At 44.4% G+C, this 17,882-nt stretch overlaps 1 protein-coding gene and 1 pseudogene across 2 annotated transcripts in view; one reads left to right on the plus strand and one right to left on the minus strand.

Moving 5' to 3' along the window:
* Nucleotides 1-17,882, plus strand: part of Kcnq1 (potassium voltage-gated channel subfamily Q member 1) — a 390,510-nt gene that overhangs the window by 28,992 nt on the left and 343,636 nt on the right. The window lies entirely within an intron of this gene.
* LOC123460780 lies at nucleotides 7,714-9,875 on the minus strand (annotated as a pseudogene).

Raw genomic sequence — 17,882 nt, forward strand, 5'->3', positions numbered from 1 at the left:
TGCCTTCAACCTGGTGTGGCAGTCAGGTTCACATTGTTGGCAGAAATCACCCGACCAGGAGCAGCTTTCGAGGGGGAAAACACGGGTTTATTTTGGCTTACAGACTTGAGGGGAAGCTACATGATGGTGGGGGAAAACGATGCATGAGCAGAGGATGGACATCACCCCCTGTCTAATATAAGGCAGACCATAGCAACAGGAGAGTGTGCCAAACACTGGCAAGGGGAAACTCACTATAATACCCATATAAGCCCAACCCCAACAATACACTACCTCCAGGAGCCATTAATTCCCAAATCTCCATCAGCTGGGAACCTAGCATTCAGAACACGTAAGTTTATGGGGGACACCTGAATCAAACCACCGCACCTGGGTTCCCTGGGTCCAGGAGCTGCATTATGGGTGCTAGGGTCCTCAGAGCAGCATGGCATGACAGTGGTAATGTGCTCTCACTGGTTACTTTGATCTTGAGTAGTCCACCCGAACTACTGTGCTGTCCACTTGCCCCTTAGTGACCATCATCTTGAGGGAGACACTACAAATACCTGTCCTCTCCTCAGACTTGGCCAGACTGGCTTGAGCACCCCTCAGTGGGTCTAGCTTGCGAGGTTCTTTCCGGGCTTTCTGCCAAGGAGGGGCGTTCTGCCTGTTTCCACACGCATCTGTGAACAGGGACTCTTCTGGCTCGTCTGCTCTTTGCTTTCTCCCCGATTCATTCATATTAGTATGCCTCATGGAGGTTTTTTTTTTAAACAGCATGTGCTCCAAAAACGAATGTGTGTGTGTGTGGGTGTGTGGATGTGTGTGTGTTTGAGGCAGGGTCTTAGGTAGCCCAAGATGGTTTGAAGCTCACTATGTAGCTGAGGATGACCTTGAACTTCTGGTTCTCCTTCCCGCACCTCCTCAGCGCTGGGATTACAAAGTGTGCTGCTGGCTAGTCTCCTTGTGTGGCCTGTCCTCCTGCTGTTGTCCCACACAAACGGGCACATACTCACGCGTTTTCTCATTACCTCCCTTCCTTGCCCCGGGAAGCATGGGGCGTTTTCTCGTCAGTCACTTGTTCATCTGGTCAAACGTGGATCACTTGTGTTAGGTACTTTTCTTGTCTTTTTGGCCAAACACCTGACAAGAAGCAACTTAAGGAAGAAAGGGTTCGTCGAGGGTCACAGTCTGAGGGTGGACTCCAGCACAGCAGGGAAGGCGTGGCAGCAGCAGCAGCTAGAGGCTATGGTGGCAGTGGCTGTGCTGGTTTGATTCAGGTGTCCCCCATAAACTTAGGTGTTGTGAATGCTAGCTTCCCAGCTGATGGATATTTGGGAATTAACGCCTCCTGGAGGGAGTGTATTGTTGGGGGCGGGCTTATGGGCTTTATAGCCAGTTTCCCCATGCCAGTGTTTGGCACACCCTCCTGTTGCTGTGGTCCATCTTATGTTGGCCAGGGGGTGATGTCCACCCTCTGCTCATGCCATCGTTTTCCCCTGCCATCATGAAGCTTCCCCTTGAGCCTGTAAGCCAAAATAAATCTCTTTTTCCCAGAAGCTACTCTTGTTGGGTGATTTCTACCAGCAATGTGAACCGGACTGCAACAGTGGCCAAAGGCTGTTTTGCTCACATCTTGTGGACCTACAATCAGGGTTGGGGCAGGATGTGGTATCAGGCTCTAAAGCCTCAAGGCCCACCCACTTCCTCCAAGCAAAGCTTCACCTCCTAAAGCTCCCACAGTGTCCAAAACTAGCACCGACAGCTGGGGATCAAGTGTTCAAATACACGATGCCTGCTGGAGACATTTCACACTCAAGCCACAACAGCACCGTGGTTAGCGTACGGCTTCTCTCACTCACTCTGTATTGTAGCTGTCCCTCCCATCCACCTCCCCAGATGCAAACTGTGTCCCCGTGGTACGTGAACTTCCAGCCCCTCCCCCAGTCCTCAGCATCTCACCCTGCTTTTTGTCTCTGGATTTGCTCTCTTTAGGACCTATGCAAGCAGTCAGGCCGCGTGTGTCCTCGTGTGGCTGGCTTAGTTCACTTAGCACAGTTATTTTCAAGACTCAGCAGTGTGGTAGTCACTGCCAGGACTCCTTCCTTTTGTTTTCATCTTTGTGTGGGTACAGGGTTTTGTGTGTGTGTGTGTGTGTGTGTGTGTGTGTGACAAAAGATCGCCTACTTAATGTGGAATTCTTTGCTTTATCAAGACTATCTAGTCAGTAAATCCTGGGGACCCCTTCTGTCTCCCCTTTCCCAGCTCTAGGATAATAGGTGCTCGCTGCCATGCTTAGCTTTTACACGAATGTTGAGAATCCAAAACAGGTCTTCATGCTGGCACAGCAAGCACTTGACCTGCTGAGCCATCCTCCAGTCCCTGTGGTTGAACTTTAAAAGTTCTTTATTCTAGCCCGGCGTGGTGGTGCACGCCCTTAATCCCAGCACTTGGGAGGCAGAAGTAGGAGGATCACCATGAATTCGAGGCCACCCTGAGATTACATAATGAATTCCAGGTCAGCCTGGGCTATAGTGAGACCCTACCTCGAAAAACCAAAAAAAAAAAAAAAAAAAAAAGTTCTTTATTCAGTCTATTCATCTCTTATCAGATATATGCTTTATAAATCATTTCTGTCACTCTGGAAGTTGCCATTTTCTTCTCTTTTTACTGTTTTATCAATATTTTTTTTTATTTATGTGCAAGCTGAGAGATATAGAAGAGAGACAGATAGAAAGTATGAGCATGTGAGGGCTTCCAGCCACTGCAAACAAATTTCAGACACATGTGCCACTTTGTGCATCTGGCTTTACATGGGTACTGGGAATCGAACCCGGGTTCTTAGGTTTTGCAGGCAAGTCTCTTAATAGTTGAGCCGTCTCCCCAGCCCTTTTTAAAAACTTTTTTGAGTTGTCATGTTAAGACTGAATGTAGCACCTTTGCTTGCTACAAGGCAGGCGCTCTATCACTGAGCTGCAACCGCAGCCCAGTCTTTGATCTACTTGGAGATACTTTTTACATATGGTATGAGGTGTGGGCATAATTATATTCTTTTGCATGTGGAAATCCAGTTCCCAGGGCCATATGTCAAGAGTCTGTCCTCATTGTACTGAATGGACTCAGCACCCGTGTCTCAAACCAATAGACCACATATACATGAGTTTTTCTGTGCTTCCCTGTTTATTCATCCTGTTCTGTTCTATCTTATTAATGTGTCTCTTTATGCCAGTGCCATGTTTTTATTAATATGGCTTTGTAGTAAGCTTGAAAACAGAGCAAGTGAGATCCCCAAAATTGTCTTTCTTTTTCAACATTATTTGCACTATTCAAGAATCCTGGAGATTACCTTTTAGAATAGATTTCTCTATTTCTAGGGAGAGAACCATTGGACTTTTGATGGGGATTGCATTGAATCTGTAGGTCACTTTGGGTACTATTGATATTTCAACCAACCAGATTGTCATGAAATCAATGAATATAGGATGTGTTGATTTATGTCTTTTTTGTTTCTCTCAGTAATGTTTAATAGTGCTCATTGCACAAACCTTTCATTTTTCTTGGCTAATCCCTAAGCATTTTATACTTTTTTGATGGAAGTGTTTTCATAGTTTCTTTTTTGATGACCTGGATCTAGTGTATGGCAATGCAATTGATTTCTGTGATGACTTTCTGTACTGTTACCTTGCTGAATTTACTTACTAGCTCCAGTACGGTTCTTTATATAAGCTCATGTCAGCTGTGAAGAAAGGTGATTTTTGTGCTTTGTTTCATGGTTTTTTTCTTTTGGTGTGTGTGTGATTCTGGGGAACAAACAAACCAGGGCATTGTACATGATAGACAAATTATTCTACCACTGAGGTCAGCTCATTCTTCATCTCATTCTTTCTTTATTTTGTTTTTTGAGATAGGGTCTCTCTATGGCTTAGGCTGACCTGGAATTCACTATGGAGGCCTTGAACTCACGATGATCCTCCTACCTCTGCCTCCTGAGTGCTGGGATTAAAGGTGTGCATCACCATGCCTGGCTCCCATTCTTGCAGTTTTGAAGAATGTCTTGTTCCTTTTTCTTGTCAGATTGTTTTAGTTACAACTTTTAGTACTATGTTTACTGGAAGTGATGAAAGTAGACATTCCTGTCTTGTTCTTGCTTTTGAGGAAAAAGTTCCAATTTGTGATCATGATGTTCACTATAGGCTTTGTATATATGGCTTTTTTATGTTGGGATAAATTTTTTTTTTTGTTATTCGTGGTTGAATGAGTTTTCCATCTCATGGACACGTGTCATATTTCTGGGTCAGTTGAGATGATCATGTGGTTATTTTCCTTTCTTCTGTTAATATGTCATGCCACATTGATTGAGCTTCATATGTTGAGCCATCCTTGCATTCTTGGAATCAACTCTAGCATGTTGTGGTGTTTCATCCTTCTCTAAATGGACAAATTTGGTCTTCTCATATTTTACAGAGGATTTTTTCATTAATATTCATAATGGATGTGAGACTGGCTTTGGCATCAAGGTAATCTGGCCTTACATAAATAGATGGAAAGCTCTATGGTTTGGAGTTGGTTTATGTGTATCTCTCAAAAGCTCATGTGATAGAACTTGATCCCATGTGTGTGTGTGTATACACACACTGAGATGCTGGGGCTAGTGCAATATAATTATGTTCATGTTACCCTTGGAAGAGATTAACATGGATCTCCTGGGGCCCCAGCTAGTGCTTGAGAAAGTGGGTTGTTTTAAGTAGTTTTTCTGAGGCTGAGGAGGCAGCTCAGTTGGTAAAATAATTGCCTTGAATGCACATAAAATTTCTGGTGTGGTGGCCTATGCCTTGTATCCCAGGACTAGAGAGGTGGACAAGCAGATCCATGGGGTTCATTGGCCAGTCTGCTTAGCCTACTTGGTGAGCTTCAGATGCAATGAGAGACTGCATCAAAGAATGTGGACATAACTGAGTATGAAACCCAAGGTTGTCCTCTGGTCTCCACACACACATGCACATTACAAAAAATGAGTCTAGTTTCCAAGACCCTCTGGACATCTGTGTTTGTGTGATCTCTCTTTCAAAAGCACTCCCACCATGATGTAATCTTCTTGCACTGATGTGTCCATTAGCACCCGATAGAAATGAGCTGGATACTATGTTCTGGAGCCTCCAGAGTTTGAGCTCAATGAATCCCTTTTGTCAGGCTTTTTGTTATGACTACTGATAACAGACTAATTGAAGAAGATGTTTCCTCTTTAATTTTCTGAAAAGGTTTGTGAAGAATCAGTGTTGCTTTGTTTGAAATATGTGGTAGAGTTCTTCAGTGAAGCCATATAGCTCAGGGATTTTATTTAGTTGGATATTTTCCTTTTTCATTCTAGCATGAGTATACATGTGTTCAAATGTGTGTGTGTGTACACTCACGTGTGTGCATGTGGTAGCCAGAGCCAACACTGGTTGTCTTCCTCAGTTGCTCCCCACTTTCATTCTTTGAGAAAGGGTCTCTTGCTGAACATATAGCTCACCAATTTAGCTGGCTAATAAGCCCCAGGGATTCTCTGTTTTTGCTTCCCTAATGTTGATATTTTAGATGTGAGGTGTGAACACCATGCCTGGCATTCTATATGGATGCTCACCAGGTGTTGAACCAGGTGCTCATGCTGTTTGGTAAGCATGTGACCCACAAGTCATTTCCCAAGCTCCCTGTTAGGAGGTTTTACTTTCATCACTGATTCTATGTAATTACTAGTTACTGATATCCTCAGATTTTCTCTTTCTGTTGTAGCATTGGTAGATTTTTACTTCTAAGAACTTAGGTTATCCAATTCGTTGGTGTGCAATTGTTCACATGTATTTTTTTTAAAAAAAATCATTGTGGGGGATGGGCTGGAGAGATGGCTTAGCTGTTAAGCGCTTGCCTGTGAAGCCTAAGGACCCCGGTTCGAGGCTCAGTTCCCCAGGTCCCACGTTAGCCAGATGCACAAGGGGGCGCACGTGTCTGGAGTTCGTTTGCAGAGGCTGGAAGCCCTGGCGCACCCATTCTCTCTCTCCCCCTCTATCTGTCTTTCTCTCTGTGTCTGTTGCTCTCAAATAAATAAATAAATCATTGTGGGGCTGGAGAGACAGCTCAGCAGCTAAAGGTACTTTTTTGCAAAGCCTGATTGCCTGGGTTCAATTCCCCAGTACCCATGTAAAGCCAGGTGCACAAAATGGTACATATATCTGGAGTTTGTTCTCCTGTCTGTCTGTCTCTCTCTCATTAGAAATAAATTTTAAAAATTAGCATGTATGTGTGTTTGCATGATGTTCACATGCCACAATACATGTGTGGAGGTTTGAGGACAGCCTCATGATTTTTATCCTTTCTTTCCGCTTTGCTTGACAGGGTCTCCTTTGTTACTTTTTAATTTTTTTTTTTTTAGGTAGGGTCTCACTGTAGCCCAGGCTGACTAAGAACTGACTCTGTAGTCCCAGGCTGTCCTCAGACTCGCAGCAGTCCTCTTACCTCTGCCTCCTAAATGCTGTGGTTAAAGGCATGTACTACCACCCTGGCAAAAATATTATTTTTTCTTTATTTGTGAGCAGAGAGAGAGGAAAGAGGAGAGGGGTGGGGAAGGAACAAAGAGAGCAAGAGAGAATCTTCAGACATATGCTGTACCTTGTACATCTAGCTTTGCCTGATATAGTAGACAGTTCTAACATTGATGGATAAACATCCAAATCAGACACAGTTTATGGGAAGAGGGGATTTATTTCAGCTTACAGATCCAAGGGGAAGTTCCATCAGTGGTGGGAGAAGCTGGCTCTCATTTATAAATCCGAGCAGAGAAATTTTTAAAAAGCAGCAAACATGAACCAGCAGCAAGCAGGAACCCCAGAGCTCATACCTCTGTGCATATCTTTAGGCTAGAATTCAGATCTATCCTCCAGACACACATTTGCACTGGACCTGCCCTCCAGTAACACCTCCTCCAGCCAGGTGGCTGAAGACCCAAGTTACAAGCTTTAATAAATAAAACACCTGAGTCTATGGGGACATTCATTCAAATGATCACATTTTGCCCCTGGTCCCCAGTAGACTTATGACCATCTTATATTGCAAATTGTATCCAGGACTGGAGAGACACATTGGTGGTTAAGGTGCTTGCCTGCAAATCCAAAGGACCCAGGTTCAATTCCCCAAGACTTATGTAAGTCAGATGCATGTGTCTGGAGTTCATTTACCGTGGCTAAAGGCCCTGGTGCATCTATCTTCTATCTGCCTCTTTATCCCTCTCAAATAAATAAATATATTTAAACAATTATATTTAGTTCAACTTCAAAGGTCCCCATAGTCTTTACAAATTTTTTTTTGAGAAAGTAGTAAGGATTTTTATTGTCAATATAAGAGATATAACACAAATAAATTAATTTTTTGACAATTTTAGACTCCAGGGCTTCACTATGAGAAAAGTTAGCTCCTTATGTAAACAACATACTACCCCAAATAAAACCCAGCAAATATCAGACAGTCTGTTCAGTATACATGGACATACATGTACAGTGATTAAAAGACAGTTTTTATTTCTTTTTTCAGTAAGAAGTGTTGCATAAGCTATGAGGCTCATTTTGGTAGAAAATGCTTTCTTGAAAAATTTTGAATTTTTCATCTATATTAAGTTCCAGGCCCTGACCTGGACAAAGAAATCAAAATAAGATGACACCAATTTCACATGGACTTTAATCTATAATTCAACCATCTTGTTTAAAAAAAATTAATGATAATAACAACACCCATGAGCTAAGGGTGGTACTCAGTGGTTCAGCATACCCTGGGTTCAATTGCCAGTACTCAAGAAAATAAAAAATAGGATCCATTTACCAATACCAAATTAGTAGACTGAATTTTCCTCAGTTTTCGCCCTTAGGACTATTTCAACCAAATTGGACTTTTTTGTTTGTTTTTCCAAGGTAGGGTCTCACTCTAGTCCAGGCTGACCTGGAATTCACTATGCACTCCTACATTGGCCTCGAACTCACAGCGATCCTCCTACCTCTGCCTCCCAAGTGCTGGGATTAAAGGTATGCACCACCATGCCTGGCTAAATTGTATATTAAAGTGCAAGAGAATTACACAAGACTATACTGTTTGTTCTGTGACACATCAGCAGCCCTCCAACTGCAAACTCCACTGGCAGTAAGAGGCGTACGGAGCTGGCTGCAGGATCAAGTGACCCATCAGGATGACCAAAAATCAGTTTAGAGAGAGGGTCTCTGGCTGGAAGGCAGGTCTTCGCTCCCATAGCTGACAAGGCCGGATCATGTCAAGAGAGCCAGAGCAGTGCAGGTGGGTCAGTTCAGACCCCTGTGCCATGATTTGCTAATGCTCATGTATTGATCAGGTTAAAAAAAATCAGGAAGACTCGTGCTGGAATAGTGTAACCATCATTTACCTAGGTAAACAAAGATCAAAGTTCTGGTCTAAGATGAGTGATATAAAATTGGTCATGCGGTCCCCCAAACATTATCATGGACATTTTTCCCTCTAACTTGAAAACAATACAAAATGGTTTCTTTCACACAAGGACAAGCTTTGCACTAATGTTACTCAGAATTCAATTAGCCTCCATTTAAGAGGGTTTGAAAAAATATATCATTCCTCTGTCAGAGCCGAGGTGAACCAGGAGAGTCCTGGGATAGGACACGCGTGCTAGAAGCCAGTGGGGGTGAGCACATTCAAGTCACGAGGCTGGAGATTATGGGTCCTCGGTGCTGGTTTCTTCCCTTCTACCACTGGGATGTCCATCTTGGGTGGCTTTAAGGTGGCTGGGTCTTCGGACATTCGGGAGGCTTGGGCATGCATCAGCTCCATGGGAGAGGGTTCTGGGCCCCTTTGTAGGTCTGGATGGTGAAGCCTCCAGAATCAGATTTCTGCAGCGGTCTTGGTCCAAAGAAGCTCCATTTATCTGATGAGTTCCCATCATTCCCGCTTCCAGGATCCATGGTGCTGAGATTTGAGCCAGGTAAGGCTGCGGAGGGACCAGAGGGGAACCAGCCTCTGGATTTCTGCTTAGGGGACGAGTGAGGGGTGATGCTTGGGGTGGACTGGGAAGAAGCAGGCTGCTGCTCTTCTTTCATTCTCTCTCCACACTGCAGCTTCAGCTTATGGAGTGCTTCTGCCACTCAGAGGTACTTGGTCTCCTCAGTGGTGAGGCCTTTGTGGGGTGTGTATCCAGCATCTCTCAGCCCTGTCTGTTGTTCAAAACGTTGGATGCTCTCCTGAGTCTGTTTTGTGATCAGAGAATTCATGATGACATGGGTAGCTTTAGCCTTCACCACAGGGACCTTGTCTGCACTGTCAGTGGCCGCTGATGGGGTCGCGGCATTGGGAGAGCCACTGGCCTCTCCTTCCTCCACCTTGGCAAGGTGCTGATACTTGCGCTCTGGAATCACTGGCTTCCAAGGGATGCTGCCCATGTCCGATGGAGGAGGAGTCATAGGTGCAGGGTCGTCGAGGGCATCATCATAGCTGAATGCTCAGCAGCACATCCCGGTGGGCAGGGACATCTTGCCTAGAGGCCCACTAGGCCCAAGAGCAGGCACTTCTGGTTGTCTTGAAGCCATTGAAAAACTGGGATCCAGATGGTCTTTCTATACAGAATTCGGAGATGAGTCCCTGACACCACAGTGAAATGATGTTGCGACTATGCTGACAGACAGATGTTCATGAGCGACATTGTCCAGCGGCTGCAAATGAACAAAGCTTCCCAGGAAGAATCCATCCAGAGGTTCTGTTCTCCGGCTGCTGCCCTGCTGCCTGCGGCCCGAACTCCGGCACTAAAGAGGCTCCGAGAAGCCAAATCCCCTGAGAGGAAACGGAGAAGTCCAGATCCGAGCCATCCTGAGAGCTGCTGCAACCGTAGCTACGCGCTCCACTGACCCCAGAGCGCTGCCCAAATTTGAAGATTATTTCAAAGTCCCAAGTCTCATCTGAGATTCAAGATAGTCTCTTAACTATAAGTCCTGTAAAATCAAAACAAGTTACATACTTCCAATATGCAATGATACAGAGTAAGCCTTTAAATTGCTACATGGCATGGCAAGGAGAGACTGAACCAGTGTAAAATCAGTAACCAGCAGGTAAACATCAAACATTGCCAGTTCAAGTCTAACATCCATAGCCAGTGATAACAGCCTCTGGTTTTCTGGTTTCCATCCCTCTACCTGGGCTAAAGGCTAAAGACAGGGAAAACTTCCATCTCAAGCCAACATAGCTCCATGGTACCCATTGCACAGTACTGGTATATTTAAAACATCTAAGCCATGATCCATCTTTATCTTCATACCATGACCTTTCCAGCCTTTGAGACAGGAATATCCTGCTTCCCATGACTCATCTCAGAACAGGCTCCTATTTAACTTCAGACAATGGCCTTTCTGGCCACACATGGAAATTGCCATTTTACTTGTCACATCTGAGCAGCAAGTCCTGGAACCATGTGTATTTCATGACCTATTTCCATGTATTTTTCACGCTTCCAGAATCAATACCTGGTATGCAGCACACAGTCATCTTGTGAATCCAGGGGGGAAATAAATATTGACCCTCAGCCTTTAGAATTCTTCTTTACAGTCATCTCCTTTCCAAAGAATTTGCATTTCTGCCATCCAGCTATTCCTGAGTAATATCACCACAGGCATCTTTCCATCTTTAATGAGGGAATCTGCTTGACAATAACAGCTTCACTAACCTAAAACCTGTCTCTGTACAAGCAATTTTAAACTTGCTTGAATTTTTCCAACTTTAAATCTTATTATCTTTCAGTTCTGTATCTTCTGCCAAGCACACCAGTCCATTACTTCAGACTCAACCTTGACCAAACTCTTAGGACTTGGGAAGAAGAATGCAGCCAGCTTTTATGCCAGTAGCCTATTTCAAACAAAGTTCTCTGTGGTCTCTCCTTTCCCTATGAAAGTTCATAAGCAAAGCCTCCAAGTAGAATTTTCTCTGCACTTTTTCTCTGCATTTTCAAACTCTCACTAGAATGGCCCATAAAATTTATCTTATCACCCTGTGAGGCTTCTGTGGTCACAAGTAACAAGTCTGTCTGTCTATCTATTCTTTCAGTACACAAGTTCCAAAGACAAAATCCACATGGTCAGATTCATCTCAGCAACACCCCACTCTTGGTACAAAATTTTTGTAGTAGACAGTTCCAACATTGCTGAGATGAATATCCAAACTAGACACAGTGTTTAGGAGGAAGGGATCTATTTCAGGCTTACAGCTTCAAGGGGAAATTCCATCAATGGCAGGAGAAGCTGGCATGCATTCATAAATCCAACAAAAGAGAGAAACCATCACTAGCTAGCAAACACCAAAAAAAAAGTAGCAAACAAAAACCAACAACAAGCAGGACCTCCAGAGCTCATACCTCTCTGTATACTTTTGTGCTGGAATTCACATCTGCCCTCAAACACACCATTGTGCTGGACCCCAGGACCCACCCCCAGCCAGGTTACAAGTTACAAGCTTTACTAAAACACCTGAATCTATGTGGGACATACATTCAAAGTCTGGGTACTGAGAAATTGAACCTAGGCCAACCCAGGTGGGCAGGTTTTGCAAGCAAGCACCTTTAACTGCTGAGCCATCTCCTCAGCCCCCCTCATTATTTTGTTTTTTGTTGCTTCATGTATGCCAGTCTAGCTGCTGCAAACTTCTGGATTCTTCTACTATCACTGATTCCCATTGCCATAGGCACATTGGGATCTCAAATACATGTGCCACTTAGTGTCCAGGTTTACATGGGTGCTGGGGAATTGGATTTGGGCCAGCAGTTTGCAAAAAAGAAAAATGCCTTTACCTGCTAAGCCATCACCTCAACCCTCATGTAAAGTTTTATAATCCTCTTTTATCATCTAAAATTGGTAAGTAATATCCACCTTCATTTCCACATCTAGCAATTTGAGTCTACTCTCATTTTTTCCCCTTAGTCCATCTAGGTGAATATTGATGAGCCTTGTTGATCTTAAAGATCATAAATCAGTTTCATTGATTTTCACTATTTCCTATTCTCTGTTTTGTTGGTGATGATCATTTCCCTTTTTCTAGTTATGGTTTTAGTTTATTCTTCTTTTTTTAATTTCTTAAGTTGTGAAGTCAGGTTTTCGGGTCAAGGCTGTTCTTGCTTATTCATACAAGTTTCACATCTGTCTGTATCTCCTTCAGCACTGCCTTTTCTCTTTTCCATTACATTTTGGTATAATATATTCTCATTTTCATTTATTTCTAAATACCTCCTAGTTCCCCTTCTGAGTTCTTCTTTGACCCATCACTTGTTTAAGAGCATGTTATCTGGAGGTGGCAGCAATCTGGCTGCAACATCTGTCATCCCCACTGATAGACAGGGTTGATTTGGATGCTCTGGCTGGCTAGGTGGGTGTCCCTCACTCCCTCACTGTGCCATGTATGTCCCCCCTGAAGCTTCACACTTGGTGGGAGAGGATGACCTTCCCTGAATAGAGGAGGACCAGTTTTCTGTCCAGGTTATCTGAGAGTGCCTGTACTTCCCTGTTAGAACCTCCAAACAAGCTCTCAAGAATGTGTTATTTCATGGGGTTCAGGATATGGCTCTGTTGGTAACATGAGGCAAGCATGAAGACACAAGTTTGATCTCCAGACCCCACATAAAATCTGAACGTGGTGGTGTATGTCCACAATGCCAGCTCTGGGCTTCTGGGGACAGGGGTTGTCCTGCAGCTTTCTAGCCAGGCAGACTAGCCTACTCTGTCAACTCCAAGCCAGTGAGAGAGACTGTCTCAAAAAGAGATGGACGGCTCTTCTGGGGACGACACCCAAAGCCGCTGAGGACCTCTGGTCTCCACACACACGTGAGCACCCCACACACACATGAATATGTACATACACGTGCACACACACCACACACACACACACAAACAAAACGGAATGTGTTGTTTCATTTGCACAGCTGTATGAATTTCCCAGTTGTCCTACTGTGGTGAATTTTAGCTTTGTTCCTCTGAGTTTAGGAAAAAAATCCATATATGAGCTCTGTAGCTTTAAATCTACAGAGGTTTAATGAATGCCTTGGCATGCAGCTGTCCTGAAAGCTTATGCTCTGGAGGAGAGAGAGAGAGCGTGGCCGTGGCTGTAGAGTGTGTGCGCAGGCCTGCTGCGTCTACTTGATTTCAGTGCTAACTAGTCTCTTTCTGTGCTTACCTTCCATCTGGCAGGTTCTTTCACTGCCCTGAGTGGCTGCTGGCGTCTCCCACACTACCTGTCAATTTCTGCTTGCAATTCTGTAAGGTTTGCTTCCTGCATTTTGATGGTCTGTTGTTAGGTACCTGTAGTAGTCACCTTCTCATTGCTCAGATGAAAGACCTGACTGAAATCAGTTTAAGGGAGAAGGGGCTTGCTCTGGCTTACACTTTCGGGTTATGGTCTCCCACGGTGGGGAAAGCATGGGCTGCAGGAGGTTGAGGTGGTTATTTCAGCACAGTGAGGAAGCAGAGCAATGAAGGATGAATGCTGCTGCTTAGCTGGCTCTCTCCTTTTTTTTTTAATTTGAATTTTTATTATTATTATTATTATTATTATTATTATTAATTATTATTATTTTGGTTTTTCGAGGTAGGGTCTCAGTCTAGCTCAGGCTGACCTGGAATTCACCATGTAGTCTCAGGGTGGCCTCAAACTCACAGCGATCCTCTTACCTCTGCCTCCCGAGGGCTGGCATTAAAGGCGTAAACCACCATGCCCAGCTGAGTTTTTAAACATTTATTTTTAATTTTTAAATTTTTATTACATTTTCCATGATTATAAAAAAAATATCCCATGGTAATTTCCTCCCTCTCCCCCTGAGTTTTTAAACTTTTTGATAACATTCTTATATACACAAAATATACCATGCTCACAATCCCCCTTCCTCATCTCTCCTTTGTCTCCTTACCCCTATTCTCCCTCCACTGACTCCCTTCTTCTTCCCAGCTGCTCTCTTCTGTTCCGGTGTCATCCCCTTTCCCCTGCCATTAGACAGGTCTTAGGGAGGTAGCCTCAGCTCCTGCGAGGTCACGAATACCACGGCCACTCTGTGTCTAGAGGACACAAGCCCTTCCTTGGACTCTTACATTCTTTCTCCCACCTCGTCCTCAAGAATCCGGAGACTTGGAGGGTGTGCTAGAGATGTCCTGCTTAGTGCCGCACAGTCCACTTCTTCCCAGCACTTTGGCGAGGTTTGAGCCACCCCAGTGGTCACCACCATCTGAAAAGAGAAGCTTCTCTAACCAAAGGTGAGAGTAGTATTAACATACGGGCATAAACATAAGTATTTAGGGCATAGTTGGGTGGGCATAATATATGCATTTAGCCAGACAACAGTAGTGTTGAGCCTTTTATTAATACACAGTGCTCTTCCCTGTGTCTCACCTTTTCTGACGTAAAGACTGTTTTGTCTGATATTAATAGAGCTGCCCTTGCTCTCGCTGGCCACTTGGCGTGGGAGTTTTCCTCCCGCCTCTGTGGTTTGGATATGAAATGAGTCTCCCAGATAGCATAAGGTAGGGCCATGTTTACCATTCTGCCTGTGCTGGTATTGTCTCTTAATCTGCACAATTCTAGCATTCTCAGGAAGCTCAATTTGCTTTTTCTTTCGTGGCCTGTGCCTTTGGAATCAGACCCAAGAAATCACTGCCAAAATCCAGGGCATAAAGCTTTTAGCCTGTGCTTTCTTCTGAGAGTTTTGTGATTTTTGGTCTTACCTTTAGATTTTTGGCCTACTTTGAATTATCTTTTGTGGGTTTTTTTTTTTTGGAAGTAGTTTCATTGTAGTCCAAGCTGATTTGGAATTCACTATGTAGTCTGAGGCTGGTCTCGATCATGGCAGTTCTCCTACCTCTGCCTCCAAGTACTGGGATTAAAGGCATGTGCTAATAGGTCTGGCTTGATTTGGTTTTGTGTTTATTTTTTATTTTTATTTTTGTTTTGTGCCTTTGAGGCAGGGTCTCACACTAGCTGAGGCCAACCTGCAGCTCATGTGTAGCCTAGGCTGGCCTTGAAGTCAAGGCCATCCTCCTACCTTCCCTTCCCAAGTGTTAGGATTATAGGCATGAGCCAAGGCCCAGCTGAGGCAGCTTTGTACGTGCCGTGAGGTCGGGTCCAGATCCCTCCTTTTCCATGTGGACACCCAGGTTTCCCAGCACCATCTGCTGACGAGACATCTGCTCTTCCTGTACTTTCTTTCCTCACCTAGTACACGGCTCGCCTCAGGTCCCGCAGGTGCTCCGTATTCTTCTTCCCTCTAGCCTCGTACTTTCAGGTGTGCGCACAGCGCTGTCTCGTCCCCTCTCCTCCCTGTGTGCGTTAGGTTTTTCTGAATGCTGTGCCAGGACAAATAATGTGGCAGCATCCAATCTGTGTCTACGTGTATCTAGGTTGTCCTAACAGAGTTGCAAAATACAAGCTTGCAGGCACGTCTTTTGTAATATTGCAACAGTGTTTCAAGGTGGATGTAGGCTGGTGGGTAAGTGTGGTTGGGTTGTGTGCGGCAACAGTGAAGCGTGCCCTTTGTGGGTGGGAATGTCTGTACTGCTTCCACCATGTTTCAGAGCAGTGCCTGAAAGGTACGTGCGCCTGCACTGCTGGAGACCTCATCCTCAGGGTGGGTCCCTGGGAGCGGCAGGGATGAAGGATCAGTATGCCCTTCTGTTCTGTTGAACCGCTTTCCCTCCAGAAGAGCTGTTCACCTGCAGCCACTCTCCCTTGTCACTGGGCTGTGCCGAGCACCCCGCTGCTTCGCCAGTGGCATGAAGTTTCTTTTCTTTTTTTTTTATTTTTGCCTGCTGCCATTTTGTTTTAATCTGTATTTCTGTTATGAGAGCTGGAACATTTTTCATATGCTGAGAGTCATATCTCTGTGTATGTTTATTATAAATGGCCTCTCACCAGTTCCTCAATTTTTAAAGTGTTTTTCAAGTTAGGTTTTTTTAAAAAATATTTTATTTATTTATTTGTAATCAGAGACAGAGAGAGAGGGAGGAGAGAGAGAGAAGAGAGTAAGACACACAGAGAATGGGCACACCGAAGCCTCCAGGCACTGCCAACAAATTCCAGATACATGTGCCACCTTGTGAATCTGGCTTTACATGGGTCCTGGGGAATTGAACCTGGGTTGTTAGACTTTGCAGGCAAGTGCCTTAACCACTGAGCAATCTCTCCAGCCCCAGTTTAGTTTTATTTTTTAAGTTAATTTGTTGACAACCTCTATACATAATACACAGTGTACCCTAATCATATTCTTTCCTGCCACCCTCCTTTGTCTCCCCGTCTCCACTGAACTCCCTCTTTTCCCAGCTAGTCCCTTTTGCATTCTGTTGTCATTATTTTTTGCCCTCCTTCATCATCCATGCACACATGTTGATGGGCCCAATATTATGTAGGTCTTGTGTAAGTAATGGCTTTATTATTATTATTTTTGTGGCAAGGTGTCACTCTAGCCCAGACTGATCTCTGGTGTTGAACTCACTGTGTTCCTCCTACCTCAGTCTCTCTCTTTTTTTTTAAATTTGATTTATTAGTTTTCTTTTCATCAAATACAGGCAGTTTGGTACCATTGTTTAGGCTCATCTATGATCTACCCCCTCCCATTGGACCCTCCTTGTTGATTTAAATGGGTCGTGCATTGTGGAGTTAGCCCACAGTTTTTGGTATAATAAATGTCTCTGCAAATCATGACCCAACATGTGACTCTGACATTCTTTCCGCCCCCTCTTCCGCAAGATTTCCCTGAGCCATGTTGGGTTCATTTTTGGTCTGCTTCAGTGCTGAGGTGTTGGGGGCCTCTGAGGCTCTGGCTCTCTGATTTGGTAGGATTTGATTTTTCTCTGCATTGGTCTCCTTCCCCTTTGTGCTGGTATCCGGTTCACAGGAAAACATCACCCTTGCTTGTTTCAGCAATTGTCCTTAGTTTCAGTTGGGCCCCTTTTGAGGTATGTTGGGGCAGCTCTCTCCATAGGATTTGCATCTATCTGAAAAAGAGAAGCAGATTCTCCAACGGAGAGCAAGTTAGCACCAAGAAAATTAAAACAACACTTACTTTTTTGATAGACAGATTGATAGTTGTAGGCCCTCTTGTTCCCCATGATTGATGATAGCTTAATATTGTAGAGTGGGCTTTTGTTTGGGTATGGTTCTGACTTGTTTCCCAGCTCCAGCTATGGGTCTAGTACCACTGAGTGGATCAAGAGTAGTTGGTTCCTCACCATGGCTGTGCGCCACTATTGCACTTGTGTGGGCATCACGTCAGGTTATTTGTTGCTAATTAGATTAGACAATGAGTTTCTTGGACAGATATTGGTCGTTTCCCCCAGTCGCCCATGTAGCGCCTTCTGGCACTAGACACGCTGACTGTCTGGGGACTGACTCTCTCCTGGCTTCCAGCCATGCCGTTCGATTTTGCGTATCAGCTGCATATGGAGTCTTCAGCAATAGGGTCTTACCACTGGCCTTTGGTGGGTTATCAAGTACTCTGACAGAAGTCTGTCATTGTTTTGGGAAACCTTGTAGGTTTCTCTGATCAAAAGCTCATTGTGGATGGTAGCCCCAAGCTGGAAGTGGAGGTTACAGGCCAGTGCCCACTAATAAATTGAGGAAAAACATAACTAATATACAAGAGTTAGAGAGGAGAGAGATAGAGGGGAGAGGGGGAGAGGGAGGGAGGGAAGATGTAGAAGATTTAGGTTAGTCTTGATCCTACCCTCTCCAGTGTCTTGTGGTTCAGATGTTTCCTGTAAAGGTCTAGTGAAAGTTCAGCCATTTGGTCTGACTTTTAGGAAGTAGAATTTTATGGTACCAATGCCATTTGGGTCCAGATTACTGTTTTCCACCCTTCGATGCCCTCCCCGCCCTCCCTTCCATCC

Source organism: Jaculus jaculus, chromosome 1 (assembly GCF_020740685.1).
Source record: "Jaculus jaculus isolate mJacJac1 chromosome 1, mJacJac1.mat.Y.cur, whole genome shotgun sequence".
In the NCBI taxonomy this organism is placed as follows: domain Eukaryota; kingdom Metazoa; phylum Chordata; class Mammalia; order Rodentia; family Dipodidae; genus Jaculus; species Jaculus jaculus.